Source organism: Diprion similis, chromosome 1, assembly GCF_021155765.1.
Source record: "Diprion similis isolate iyDipSimi1 chromosome 1, iyDipSimi1.1, whole genome shotgun sequence".
In the NCBI taxonomy this organism is placed as follows: Eukaryota; Metazoa; Arthropoda; class Insecta; order Hymenoptera; family Diprionidae; genus Diprion; species Diprion similis.
The window spans coordinates 15,088,967-15,103,161 of NC_060105.1; the positions used below are offsets into that span (position 1 = coordinate 15,088,967).

At 37.5% G+C, this 14,195-nt stretch overlaps 1 long non-coding RNA gene across 2 annotated transcripts; it reads left to right on the forward strand.

Moving 5' to 3' along the window:
- The first annotated feature begins 13,359 nt into the window (after positions 1-13,359).
- Positions 13,360-13,836, forward strand: LOC124406631. 2 transcript variants are annotated; one of them, XR_006929251.1, is made up of 3 exons: positions 13,360-13,418; positions 13,529-13,693; positions 13,790-13,836. It is a non-coding gene; the product is annotated as an uncharacterized LOC124406631 (long non-coding RNA). The 2 variants fall into 2 exon arrangements; XR_006929249.1 differs by having other exon boundaries at positions 13,529-13,703; positions 13,790-13,823.
- The last annotated feature ends 359 nt before the right edge of the window (positions 13,837-14,195 follow it).

A 14,195-nucleotide genomic window follows, 5' to 3' on the forward strand; every position in this document is an offset into this window, starting at 1 on the left:
AGATTAGCTCTGTTGACTTTGAAAGTGTTTATGAACTTAGTGAGTGTGGTGTACTACATTATCGATGTTACCGACTAAGCAAACGGTGCTAGTTCGCTTTGTATAGCGCCACTTGTGTTCAGCGTACCTGACGGATACACTTCCTGCCTCTAACCCCTTCCTCATGTGATCCTTGTGAAAAGCACACGTGTTCCTAGCCAACTCTCTTCTAATGAATATATATAAGATTATTTCAAACTATTAACCGTGTAATTATTTGACAACCGACGCTCGGACATCACAAATGACGACGAGGGTAAACTTGAATAATAGCGAATGAAAGAGTAATTAAAGAGACTAATTCGCAAAACTACGAAGTTAAGAGTAAAACGTGCAACAGTGGCGGAAGCAGCGATACGACAGCAGTTGGCAGAAATAGAGGATCAGAAGAGACAACTGGAACAGCAGCGATCACAAATTGCACGTGAGCATCAACGAATGATAGAAGAAAGTGCGACTATTACAAATGCAAGGGCGCAGTTGCGTGAAGCGACAGTATATATTTGCCGGAATTGAGACAAAATATGGCATCCACAACCATGGGTCAAATCGGTCAGTTAAAAGAATTTGACATGAAAGAAGACTTCGAACTATGGATCGAACGTTTTGAACAATTTGTGATAATTAATAATGTAATAGAAGTGAAACACAAGTCGCTATTTTTAACGTTAATTGGTGCTCAAGCTTATTCATTATTACAGAATTTGTGTGCGCCGGTATTACCGTCCGGAAAAACCTTAAATGAATTGCGTACAGTGTTAAAAGAACATCTACAACCAACACAGAGTGTAATAACGATTCGTTACAAATTTAAAGAGTGCTGACAAGAGGACAATCAGAGTATTAAACAATACCTAGCGAATTTAAAGTAAATTTCAATCTTGTGCGAGTTTGGAGACAATCTTGAGTCCAGTTTGCGTGACCAATTTGTATGGGGACTCAAAAGTGCTGCAATTAAAAAACGATTGTTAGGTGAAGCTGGCCTAACATATCAACAGGCAGTAGAGCTGGCAACAGCGCTCGAATCGGCGGCAAAAGATGTAGTCCAGATGGGTAGTTCGACATCGGACAAAGGTCAGCCTTTCCACAACATCAGGACGTACCCGAAATCAAAAACATGGTACCAGGGACGCAACGGTTCGGATTTGTCAACAACTTGTTCGTGCTGTGGAAGACGGAATCATCAGACAAAGGACTGCAGATACAAAAGGTTTCGTTGTAACATATGTAATAGACAAGGTCATTTAGCCACAATGTGTCACGATAAGAATAGCAATAGTAATCAGAATTTTAATGCGAGCAAAGATAGAGCTTTCAAAAATATCGGTAATTTTGCAAATTTTAGAGATAAGGAAAATTTTAAAAAGAAGGAAAATCATAATTTTATTGACGAAGCGCATGATTTTAGTGATGAGCTAGAGAAACTTTTTCACTTAGATGATGATCAAATTGATCAGGGAAAAGACGTAGGATTAAGCAACGAAGCTAAAACTGCGCCAATTTTTATAGATTTAAAAGTTGAAAATGTTTCATTAAAGTTTGAAATTGATACAGGCTCTGCCATTTCAGCGGTATCAGAAAAAATTTACTAAGGGACCGAAAATTTTAAACGGTTCGAGTTGTTACCGACAAAGCGTTATTTCAAATCATATCAGGGAGATATAATGATTCCGTTAGGATTGCTAACAGTTAACGTAGAGTACGACAATATGACTTTTGAAAATTTAGAGATGTTTGTTTTTGGAGGTAACAGTACTCCAATCGTAGGTAGAGAATGGGCACGGAATCTGGGTTTGTTTAACTTGAATTTTGGTAAGAAATCCGATCACGAAATCAAATACTGTCAAGACACTAAATTTGCAATTGACGAGGTGATGCATGAATACAGCGATGTATTTACCGATAAGTTAGGGAAATACACAAAAAGGAAATTTAGGCTCGAGTTGAAAGAGAACGTGACGCCGGTATTTTGCAAACCGAGACCAATACCGTATGCTTTATTTCCTAGAGTTGACAGAGAGATTGACAGATTGGTTAAAGACGAAATTTTATTTCCAGTGGATGACAGTGATTGGGGAACACCTATTGTTCCGATTGTTAAATAAGACAACGGCGATATTCGTTTGTGCGGTGATTTCAAGATAACGCTAAACCCAAATTTAAAGAAAAACAGACACCCGATTCCGCGGGTTCAAGATTTACTTGCTAAAATTAAGGGAGGACAATTTTTCTCAAAAATTGATCTGTCGAGAGCGTACCAACAGGTTGAATTGGACGATGAGTCTAAGAAATTAGTCGTGATATCAACCCATAGAGGCCTATTTTCTTACAATAGATTATGCTTTGGAGTTTCTCCGGCACCCGGGTTATTTCAGGAAGAGATCGAACGAACGTTAAAGGGTATTGACGGGACGACATCTTGATATCAGGTCAGACTCGTGACCTTCATGATGAACGTTTACGGGAGGTTTTGAATAGGCTCTGGGAAGGTGGATTGACAGCACAGAGGAAAAAATGTGAACTTTTCAAAAATGAAGTACAGTTTTTGGGTTATGTGATCTATAAAGACGGAATTTATATTTCAAAAGATCGTGTTAGAGCAATTTTGGAAATACCAGTACCGACAAATCAAAAACAATTGCGGGCTTTTCTCGGAATGATTAATTTTTATGCGAAATTCATAAAAAGTTATTCTAAAATAGTTGGTCCGTTGTACAGTTTGTTACAAAAAGACGTTAAGTGGTTTTGGAGCAGGAAATGCAACGATGCATTTGATAAAAGAAAAAAAGTGTTTGACTTCGCACGGTGTGTTAGTACATTTTGACCCTAAATTACCATTAAAATTAACCTGCGATGCTTCACCAACGGGTGTTGGGGCAGTGTTGGCACATGTGTTTGAGAACAACGAAGTTAAACCACTGGCCTTTGCTTCACGGACTTTAACGAAAGCGGAAAAAAATTATTCTCAAATGAACCGAGAAGCCTTAGCAATAGTTTTAGCGGTTAAAACTTTTCATCAGTATTTGTACGGTAGAAATTTTGAATTGGAAACGGATCACAAATCTTTAATCCACATTTTCGGGCCTAAAAAAAAAATTCCGCAAATGGCGGCTAGTAGACTTCAGCGTTGGGCGGTAGCACTCTTGGGATATGATTTCACAATTAAACACATTAGAGGTATTGATAATGTGAGTGCGGATTATTTGTCACGAATGGATTTTAAGACGAAGAGAGAAGGAGATGATGAGAATGATGAGTTGACCTACCTCAATTATATATTAGAAGATGTACCCACAATTAATAGTCAAATATTGAGTGAAGAGAGCGGAAAGATGCAGTTCTCAGCAAGGTGATTGAGTTCGTTAGATCGGGTTGGCCGCTAACAGTTAACGAGGAGTTTAAATCTTTCAGAAATCGTACGGAAGAATTGTCTATTGAAAACGATTGTTTGATGTGGGGACATAGAGTTATCGTACCGTACAGTTTAAGAAAGAGAATGCTAAAAGAGTTACATGAGGTACATATGGGCACTGTACGGATGAAATCGTTGGCTCGGTCGTACATCTGGTGGCCAGGTATCGATAAAGAAATTGAAGGTATTAGTAAAGCGTGTCAGCTATGTTTAGAAAATTCAGATAACCCTCCAAGGGCAAGCTTGCATCCATGGAGTTGGCCAGATGCACCGAATCAAAGACTTCATGCCGATTTCTTAGGTCCAATAAATAATCAAATGTATATAGTAATTTTAGACGCTTTCTCAAAATGGTTAGATGTTAGACCTATGAGTGATATTACTTCAAAGCAAACAATATTAGTGTTTAAGGTGCATATAAAGACCCGTTGTACACCTCGAAAACGCGGGGATGCAAAACTCCTATATCGCTCAAGCGATCAGAGTGATACTTGGGCAATTAATGCCTTATTTTGGCAAAAAGTGGAGCGTCTTTTTACTTTTTCAAAATTTTGAAAAAAAATTTACAGATTAGTTACCACCCACAGAAATTGGCTAAATTTTCACAGTTACACTGAATTGATCGAACTATCCGGTATGATGCCACTGGGCGGTGATGAAACACACATTTTGAGCCCGGTCCCATGAGATTTGACGGTGAATTGATGAAATGGCAGCTAATCTGGTTTCGATTACGGAGAACACCGAAATCTCATTTTGGCGACATTTGTTACCTTTGTTTGCTTTGTATAGCGCCACTTGTGTTTAGCGTACCTGACGGCAGCCCCCTGACACAGCCGCCTAAACACGTGTCAGGAATTGCCCGTCAGTTTAGTTGCAAAATCACGCCACCTGCAGCGCTAGTTGTCGTCTAGCCGGTTGTTATATATAACACGCCACAAGCACAATGCGCGATCGTTTTTCGCTAATTATTTATTATTGCGAATTATGTACATGCGGTACATGGTGAGTAATTATTGAGTGGGGATTTATCGTCAGTGGTATTTAATATATTTAAACAATTTTCGGATGCACATGTATGCATAAAAATTGAAAACAAAAATGATTTTTTCGAAAAATATTTATTTTCGTTAGAGATAAATATCTAAAGCTTACATTAAAAATAAAAATGTGCATACATATAAATTGACTTCGTTATTCTGTTTTTTTTTTTAATTTTCCTCATTGTCGATCATGTTGTACAGAATTTTGCAATTTTTTTCTTGTGCAGATTATTTTTTACCTGCTCAGCGTTCATACGCGTACAATAATGCTGCATTCTCGTTGTCAAGAAAATTTGAATGATTTGATAAATGATATCGTGAGCATGCAGACTGCAAGGAAATGACAATTTACTGAAAGAATACACGTCTTGCAGTACGTCGTCAAATACGTTTGGAGATTTGCAGTGTTGTTGGAATGATTGCTCCAGAAACTGTATAAATTTATACAAATGGGTATTGGGATGAACCCAAGTACCGCGTTGTTGCCAAATACCGAGAACAGCTTCCGGGAGAACAACGATAACAGCACAGATGTTTACGAGTTACGAGTTCTGAGCGCGCATGCGTGAAGGAAGCCGGCCAGACGACTACATGCGCCACCACGCGACCTATGGTGAAATTAAAGAATCCGGATAAAACGCGAAGCATCCGTCGCAATAGAAATAATACCCAGTGTCAGGGGGCTGACCTGACGGATACACTTCCCGCCTCTAACCCCTTCCTCATGTGATCCTTGTGAAAAGCACACGTGTTCCTAGCCAACTCTTTTATAATGAATATATATAATATTATTTCAGACTATTAACTGTGTAATTATTTGACAACCCACGCTCGGACATCACAGTGAGTAGGAGCGAAATAAATACACGTCCATCTTTTTGATGTAGAAAACGAAAGTGTATGTTTTATTTTTATTTCAAACATGGCAACAGGATGTAGAAGAAAAGAAGTCAAGCGAATTACTATTAGTGTTTTAGAATTATAATATTCATCTCATATTATTGCAACAAGCTCACTTTTTTGGTTAAATTTTTGGCCATTGTTATTATTTTTACGTACGAAAGTGATATTTCTTAAAATATCAAGTCATGTAATGTTGTCTTGACTTTTTATTACAATTTACAATTTACGATTTGTTGCCTCTACTATAACTATATGTAATATTCTTAATAATTTCTGTAGCCTGTCTATACAATACATGTTTGAATATGATTAGGCTGGAACGAAACTCCTTCAGTCAACTTACACAGAGGCAACGGCGTAATTGATTAAATGATCGTAGAATGGCGAGGCATGCCAATGCTAATCCTTATTTATGTTGCAATATCATCAATAATGATAGTTCTGGAGAAATATCTTTGAATAATGAAAACGTTGTAGCATCTGTTGTACCAAATGACAGTCCTCTTTACGAACCGCAAAGTTCAATTACGTGGAATAACTTAGCTCACGAGGCGAAAGATAATTCTTCTGAATATGGGTGTACAGATTCAGATTCTAGCTGTGTAGAAGATAGTAGTAGTCAGTCGATGGACGAAGAAGGCAGTACTCGTTTAAAAAATTGCTTTCGAACTCAGTTAGCTGATTGTTTTATTAAGAACAACATCAACAATGTTCAGGCGAAATCAATACTTCCAGTTCTCAGATCGCATCGCTGTTTGGCTTCTCTACCACAGGATGTAAGAACATTGATTGGAACTTGCATCCGTCGTGTTGAATTGATTGAGGTTGAACCTGGAAAACATTTTCACGTAGGTTTTATCTGCCATACCTGACACTTTAGAAATCGATGTTGGTACTAATGGAGCTGCTGTCGCAAAAGACGGTTCAACTCAGTATTGACCTATACAGTTTTGGATAGTAAATATTCCTGATAGCTCTATACTTATCGCAGGTGTCTATCAGGGGAAGAGTAAGCCAAAAGATCCGATCAATTTCTTTAAGATGTTTACTGATGAAGTTCAAGAGGTATTTGCCAATGGTGGTATCCGCTTCGAGAAACGTTTAGCAGAAATAAAGTTCAGATGCTTCATAGCTGATGCTCCGGCTAGATCTTTTATATTAAATCACAAAGGACACATGTCTTCAAAACCATGCTCCAAATGTGAAGTCATAGGTTCAAGGTTAGAAGGAAGAACCATGATTTTCCGTGGTCCTGACCACCGTTTGCGAACTGACATAGAATACGAGCATGAACTTGATAAGATCACCACAAGGAAGGAAGCAGCCCTCTCACTGTTCTTGGAATAGGTAGGGTAACAGGTGTATCATATGATGAAATGCATCTTGCATTCTTAGGGGTAATGAAGAAACTGAAAGAAGGTGGGGTCGACGGCAAGTTTCCTCATGCTGCTAAGTGGTCAGGCCAACAAATCAGTGTAATTTTTTAGCTAAGATAACCTATAGATTCTGAAACTTCACGTACCTGCTTTTATATTTTTCACATTTTTTATATTTTTATTTTTATTTACTATTTATTTTATTGCTATAATTTTAGTCCGTGGACGCAGCTACGAGAATTGTTTTTGTAATAAGTTAAGCGAGAAGTAATACTAAATTACATGGAAAAAATGATGAATTATCCAAAAAACTAGCCACCGCCAGAGGCGGACTCTGTATATCTACCCCCGGGCAAACTTATGTAAGCCCAGGGGAACATGTTTTGAAATAAATGCCTCTTAATTTCACGTCTAAAAGCCATTGTAAAACTATGTCCACGAGAGTTCTCACGTCATCCTCGGCCAATTTCTGAATTCAAAAGCTACAAAGCAATTGAGTTTCGCCAGTTTCTCTTATATACTAGCCCCGTCGTGCTATATGGTGTATTAGAACCTGACTACTACCAACACTTTCTGCTTCTTCATATAGCTATTCGCATCCTTTCAACTTTGTCCGCATCACATGAAGACCTTTTATTTGCAGAACATGCTTTAAAATTGTTCGTCACATCGGCGGAAGATTTGTATGGCCCAGCATTTCTGAGTTACAATGTACATACATGGCCTCTTGCATCTGGTTGACGATTACCGACGATTTGGTGCTCTACATTCATTTTCAGCTTTTCCGTATGAAAGTAACATGCCTATCTTTCGTAAATATGTAAGGAACCAGCATCGACCTCGTCAGCAATTTGCTCGGTGACTGAAGGAGTGTGATTGTTATATAACATTTAATCAAGTGTCCCACAGCCATAAAACCAGATTATTGGGAATGCATAACAATGGACACCTTACTACGAATTGCGATGCAAATGCCAGGCAATTCAGTACATTGAAATCTGGTAAAAGGTTTTTCAGTATCAATGATCGAAACAAGACTGTCATTCTTAAAGATGCATCTCTTCATAAAGTTTGCAATATTCTAGATGTAGGTGGTCATCAGGTTCTCGTAACTAAGAAGTTTAATGTTGGACGAAATTACACAACGTTGGCAGACCATCATCGTCCGTAGGAATTTTCAAATGTACTAATGTCTCGGGTCATATAGAACTAGTGGCATTGTCAGAGGTAGCAACAAAATATTATCGTATGCCGCTTTGGTCTGACACAAATAGAAATAGGGATGAAGTTGTAATTGTGACCTTGTTGCATCATGCTTGAGTTTTTTTGGAAAATTCTCCAAATTTGTCTACTTTTTTTCTCGTAGATTATTATGTAAAGGGCATTAGCTGGGTAAGTATGCCAAAAGTGCACCCGCTGGCAATGGATTCTGCAAGTGACCTTCTGTTTTCTATTGGTAAATGATCGACTCATATCCAGTTTTAGACTTCCAACTCCACTTTGCTTGAAGTTATTGCCAAGAAACATGATTTTCAGTTTTTTCGCATTAAATCCGTCATTTCACTTTGAAAAATATGAAAAAAATTACAAATCCAACAGACATCTGTACACATATCATGGACTTTTTCCAGATTTTTTCGTAGCAAACTCCAGGTTGTGAAAATTCTTGAACATTCAGATTGCTGATTTCCACTGGTTTTTGAAAAGCGAAAGTCTCTTTTTTTTTGACAGTGTGAGCATCCGGTATTGTGTAATTCTTTGTCATTTTTTCAGATTTTTTCGAAAGGTGCGTCACTGTTGTTACGTCCGGCGTCCCGCCACACGTTTCACCCACTTCCTCGACAACCTCTCGCCTCTACCTGCCATTCCCATCGTAATGCTACACTCCATATCTTGTCCTCCTATTTCCATCTAGCCTTTCGCCCTCACCTTGCTATTTCTATATCCCTCTATCCTGGACTCTCGCTCCTTTCTCACGCTTAGCACTCACTCGGATCCCAACGCTGTAACCTTCAACATCTAGCTCCAACTCCTGTTCCCCAAAAGTCACCACACCTACTCCTCGAAGCACTTCGCCAACTCATTCCACCCTACTCCTAAATTCCGATAAAGTTTATTCACAATCAAAGGTAACCCTTCTCCATTTTATTATCCTTCCTTCCATCATTCCCGGATCGATGACAGCGACGAGATCGGACCCAAAGGCACTCCTTTGCAACATCTCGGGTGGATATAAGGAGGTATTGATCACCGCTCGTCAATACTATCCCTCTATACCGTGACACTGTTGAGAGAATTAAAAACTCATATGTTTCAATATCTTATGGGCATGACCTCAAGATGATTTTCTCCACATACAGAACTAACACTGGAAACTGTTATGTGAAATCAGTTTGGAAGAACGTTTCCGATCTAAGGTTAGCTTTGAAGTCTTTGACTATAAAACTCTGAAATATGATATATTCTCCACAAGCGTTGACTGAGGATCCTCAGTCAACGCTCAGCGTTAACTTAAATACACCTATTGAGCGTCATTGAATTAAAAGTTACAATCAGCACAAAGAAAAACTGTCGGTCTTATTCCTATACACACACAATGATCGTACACCTTTAAAATTCGTACTAACATTAATTAACATACTAAAAAAAAAATTTAAAGAAATTTTCGTTATCGTATCATATTTTTTCAGTATGAAAAATAAGTAGATTTCATATATGCATGACAAAAAAGAAAAGCCGAGTTGGCTACCTGTAGTCGATGAATAAAACATTATCGCCGCTTGGTAACACAGGTAGCCATCTGGCAACCATGTCGATGACTAGACAGTATTTCCAATTTTCGATCTGCTATTTTAGTCCAGTGAACATGTCGCTCAGAAACGAGAAGTATGCATTTTATAACGTATTTGCGGGATGGCATGTATGATTTGTTGAAGAAGTGTATTCTGAGCTTATATATTTCCTGATTTGAGGGCTTCCCCGAGTGTTAGTGACGCCGCTATCGCAAATAATGCGTTTAATTCGATATCATGAGAACGGTTCATTCTACACAAACTATACAGACCTTTTCTGTTATAAATTAAATTTCCTAACTCTTTCATCCCAAACTTTTTCCCTAGCATCAATATTTTCCGAGCTATTCCGGTGGAAAAGCACAAACTTTTCGCCAATATCTGCCTAGCCGTTCACTTTTATTAAATTTTACCTTTTCTCAAACTGATAGATCCTTACGTTATAGTTATCGCTAATTCGTGGATCTCACGTCGATGATCTACATCTTTTAGTGATGTCTCCAAATACTAAATTTAAATCGGAAACGTTCTTCCCAACTGATTTTACATTACAACTTCCATTGTTAGTTTTGAATGTGGAGAAAATCATCTTGAGGTCATTACCATAAAATATTAAAAAATATCAGTTTTGAATTTTCTCAACAATGATGCACCTTTGGAAAAAATCTGAAAAAATGACAAAAAATTACACAAAACCAGATGCTCACACTGTCAAAAAAAGGAGACTGTCGCTTTTCAAAAACGAGTGGAAACCAGCAATCTGAATGTTCAAGAGTTTCTACAACCTGTGTATATGTTCTACAACCTTTTCATATTTTTCAAAGTGAAACTTCAAGCAAAGTGGAGTTGGAAGTCTAAAACTGGATATGAGTCAGTCATTCACCAATAGAAAACAGAAGGTCACTTGCTGAATCCATTCTGAGCGGGGGCACTTTTGGCATGCTTATCAGGCTATGCGTTTTCTTATTTGCAGTATAATTTTTCGTCTTGTTTTATGACTTCAATAACTATGTATCAGTGAAATGCAGAGGAAATCAATATCGCTGAACAGCCACGGACGTGTCATTCAAAAACCAGAGGGATATTGTATAACCGAGTCGTCTGCAGGTGAAAGAACTGCAGCTCAAATCCTACCAAAAAAGCACGTGTCGATGGAGCAAGGCATTGCGATGATTGCAGATCAAATTGCTTTTGAAGGCTCACAAAAATTTGAATTGGCCAGTGATCATGATGACCTTAACGAAATTATTCCAAATTCATAATTACGCTTGAGCAGCTCCGTAACATATAGCGATGTAGTACGACTAACAACACAAGGACAAAATCACATTAAAGGCCAAGTAATCGTATTCCTTTAAAATCACATGGAGCATCAGTGAGGCCACGTCCGGTCACTGTAACAGGTTAATATAACAATCCTTATCTTTGCTACAAAAACTGACTCAAGTGTTTTTCTTCTACTTATATGTTTTGATTACAAATTCACTGGTACACTTGAAGAAAATTGTAACGTCACACCGACAGTGTCTTCAGAGGAGACACTTAAGCATATTGCCCGAACCACCATTGACAGTTTGCAGGATCTTCTTCGATAATTTGACGAGCGCCAAAAGCAATGTTTTTTGGACTTGTCAATGAAAGTCCGAAAGGACCACCGTGACGACATGCTCAAGCTTAAGGGGGGATCCTGAATTGGACGGTTCGAAAAATCGATGTTTTGGGGAATTGTTTTAGGGTTAAAAAAAAAAGCAAGTTGTAACAGGAATCTGTATTACCCTAGGCAAATATGTATACTAATGGGTCAAGTTGCCGGAACGCTGGTTTCCGACAACGAGACGGTCTCACTCGCCGAGTAGCCGTCCGAGCATTAAGTCGCTCCATTAAAACTCTTTATGGCGATGTGACATCAAAATATTCGAAAACCAAGGTGCATGTAACAATTTCTACGATAACGATCATCTCCGTATTCCATTGAATTACTACGAGACAAACACTAAACTGAGACGTCGAAACATGTGGGGAAGGTCAAATCAAACGAAGGAGAGATTAAATAATATCGCAGCATCTGGCCATTGAATGAATATCTACATCTCCATATGGCAAACTTTCAACGTATTGTATCATCGTCTGTAATTCGAATCAACGACTTGAGTTAAGTAACCAATTGTAAAACCTTAATTCATAAGCTCTTCGTTCGGCATTAATTAAAAATCTCTGGAATATAGCTTCTTCTTTTTATTCAACTTCGAGACACTAGCAGAGATTTTCTTCTTTTGTAATGCAACGTAGAGTCAAAAAATTGTAAACAATTTAAGGTATTATCCAGACAATGTAAACATGAATAGCTTCTCGGCCTGTTAGCATTTCTGTTCTGTTTCATTTTAATATGTTAGTCTGAATGGTGTGTGAATGTCTTAAATCGTCGATTCAATCAAGGAATTCCAATTGTTCAGATATCTCAGTCTATTGGAGCGACGGCTCAAATAAATGTTAAAATTGATTGGCAAGGAAGATGTTTCCCAATTTGTTTTATTTATATTCATGTTATTCCTAATTATTACTCAACTCTCATAATATTCGATTATTTTGTAAACTCAACTTGGCCTAACGGCAAATGTGACTAAACCGTTACAAAGTCTAGCGATATTTTTAGATTATTTTATTACATGTCTGAACATGAGAAAACAATTTTTTTTAAAGAAACATATTCACAGACAACCGATTTTTATGCACATTCGTGCAACTACTGTTTCCAATTGGCGGGACAGATGGAGCTCGTAATTTTCATCTAAAATAAAAAAAAAAAACATTTTAATTGTAATATATTTTTCTTCTATATGAACCAAGAAAAACTAAAAAAATTATGAAATTCGAATGTTTTCTCGGGTTTGAAACAGAAAATGTGCTTTTTGTGAAAAAAAAAAATCATTTCAACTTTCTAAAAAAGTTGTTAAGAATTTTTTTTCGACAATGTTTTTAGTTCAAATAGAAAAGAAAACAATACTGAAGCTAACAAGCTTTGGTTTGTTATGATTGGTCGTCTAGTTTTTTTGCAAACACGCCCGCCAATTTAGAAAAATCGTAAAAACGAAAACTCGAGAAAACGGGCTTTAAAGTTGTCGGTCAAGAAAAATGTTATTTTTCGGCTACTTACGGTTATAATACGCCAATCAGCTATCCCTGCGTCATAAAGTGAACCTTCTTCTTCCTCAAAAAACTCGTTTTGATGGAGCTAACATTTAGACGATTAATCTACTTCCATCTTCCCTGCTGAACCATCGTGATTTGAGGAGCATGATTCTTTACCTATGTATACCTGCTCGATACCCCACTGCGTTCAGTGCTGTATCTTTGGAAATATTTCAAATTAGCCTATATAACTTTGTGTACACATTCTTAGATACATAAGGAATACATTTAAACAATTTAAAAAAAAATCGATTTTTTGGACCTTCTAATTCAGGATCCCCCCTTAACGAACATGCAGAGAGACGCTACCAGCATTACGAAACTGTTATCAGGTAATGCATTCCTATATAATCTCAGGTTATATTTTTCATTTCCCGATATTATTCGCAGCTACTGTATATGAAATTGAAAGATAGCAGTACAACAGGTGTTATAGTTAAGAAAAAAAAAGAAAACTCATAAGTGAATTCCAACTTAAGATTGTTCATTATGCCACTGCTTGCATGATAAGTGGCTTTTACAAATATATCTTTGCAGACAAATGATTAAAGCAGAGCAGAATATTGAAAGGGCGTATCCATATGAAAAACCACCGGGATTCTCTCTTGATTCCTTGGAGGAATTTCTGGAGTTTGAAGAAGATCCTGAAAGACAACGATCTCTAGTGAGCATTATAGTGTTACTATTTCAACTGATATGTGTATTTCTTCTCGTATGGTACGTAATTTCAGTCACATTTACTGCAAATTTAAAAACGAGTGATACGGATTTCAGAAACACCATCTTATCAACGTTGGCGGTGTCACAGTTAGAGATGCTCTCAACCAATTTCTGAAGGAAGTCATGACGGATAGCCTGACAAAAAAATTCTCTTAGACCGGAAAGTCTGTTTCAAATAAAGAGAATCTGCGACCACTCTTTGATACCTCTATCGGAAAGGTGTTTTTTGGTGTGTAAGACTAAGATTATCGTTATTGACTAATAATAATACAATACCTATATGAAGTGCAAGGTTTTCGATGATTGTCTACGCAGATGCCTTACGTGAGTGTGGAACGATACCGCAACCACATGAGCGGACAGAATTGGCGAGACTGTTAAAATAAATAGCCGATTAAGTTTTCAAATAGGAGGTTGAAATTTTCCCACTTTCGAAATTTCAATCCTGTCAAAGCGACATCTGATCTAAGGCTCCCTCTTTTTCCGCCCAAGCTACCTTTTACTTACTTCCTCAGTACGTTCTCCGAAAAAATTAACGTTAGCCAAATAAGAGAAAAATGTGTTACCAAATAAAGAATAAACATAAACGTGCATCCAAACAAATACAGAAAAATCAACTTCAACCATTCCCAAATCTACAATATTATAACAGGTTATGGGCCCAGTTATCGCGGATGACAAAGATAAAAGTGGATTTGTTCTACGAAGCAAGGTTAGAAAA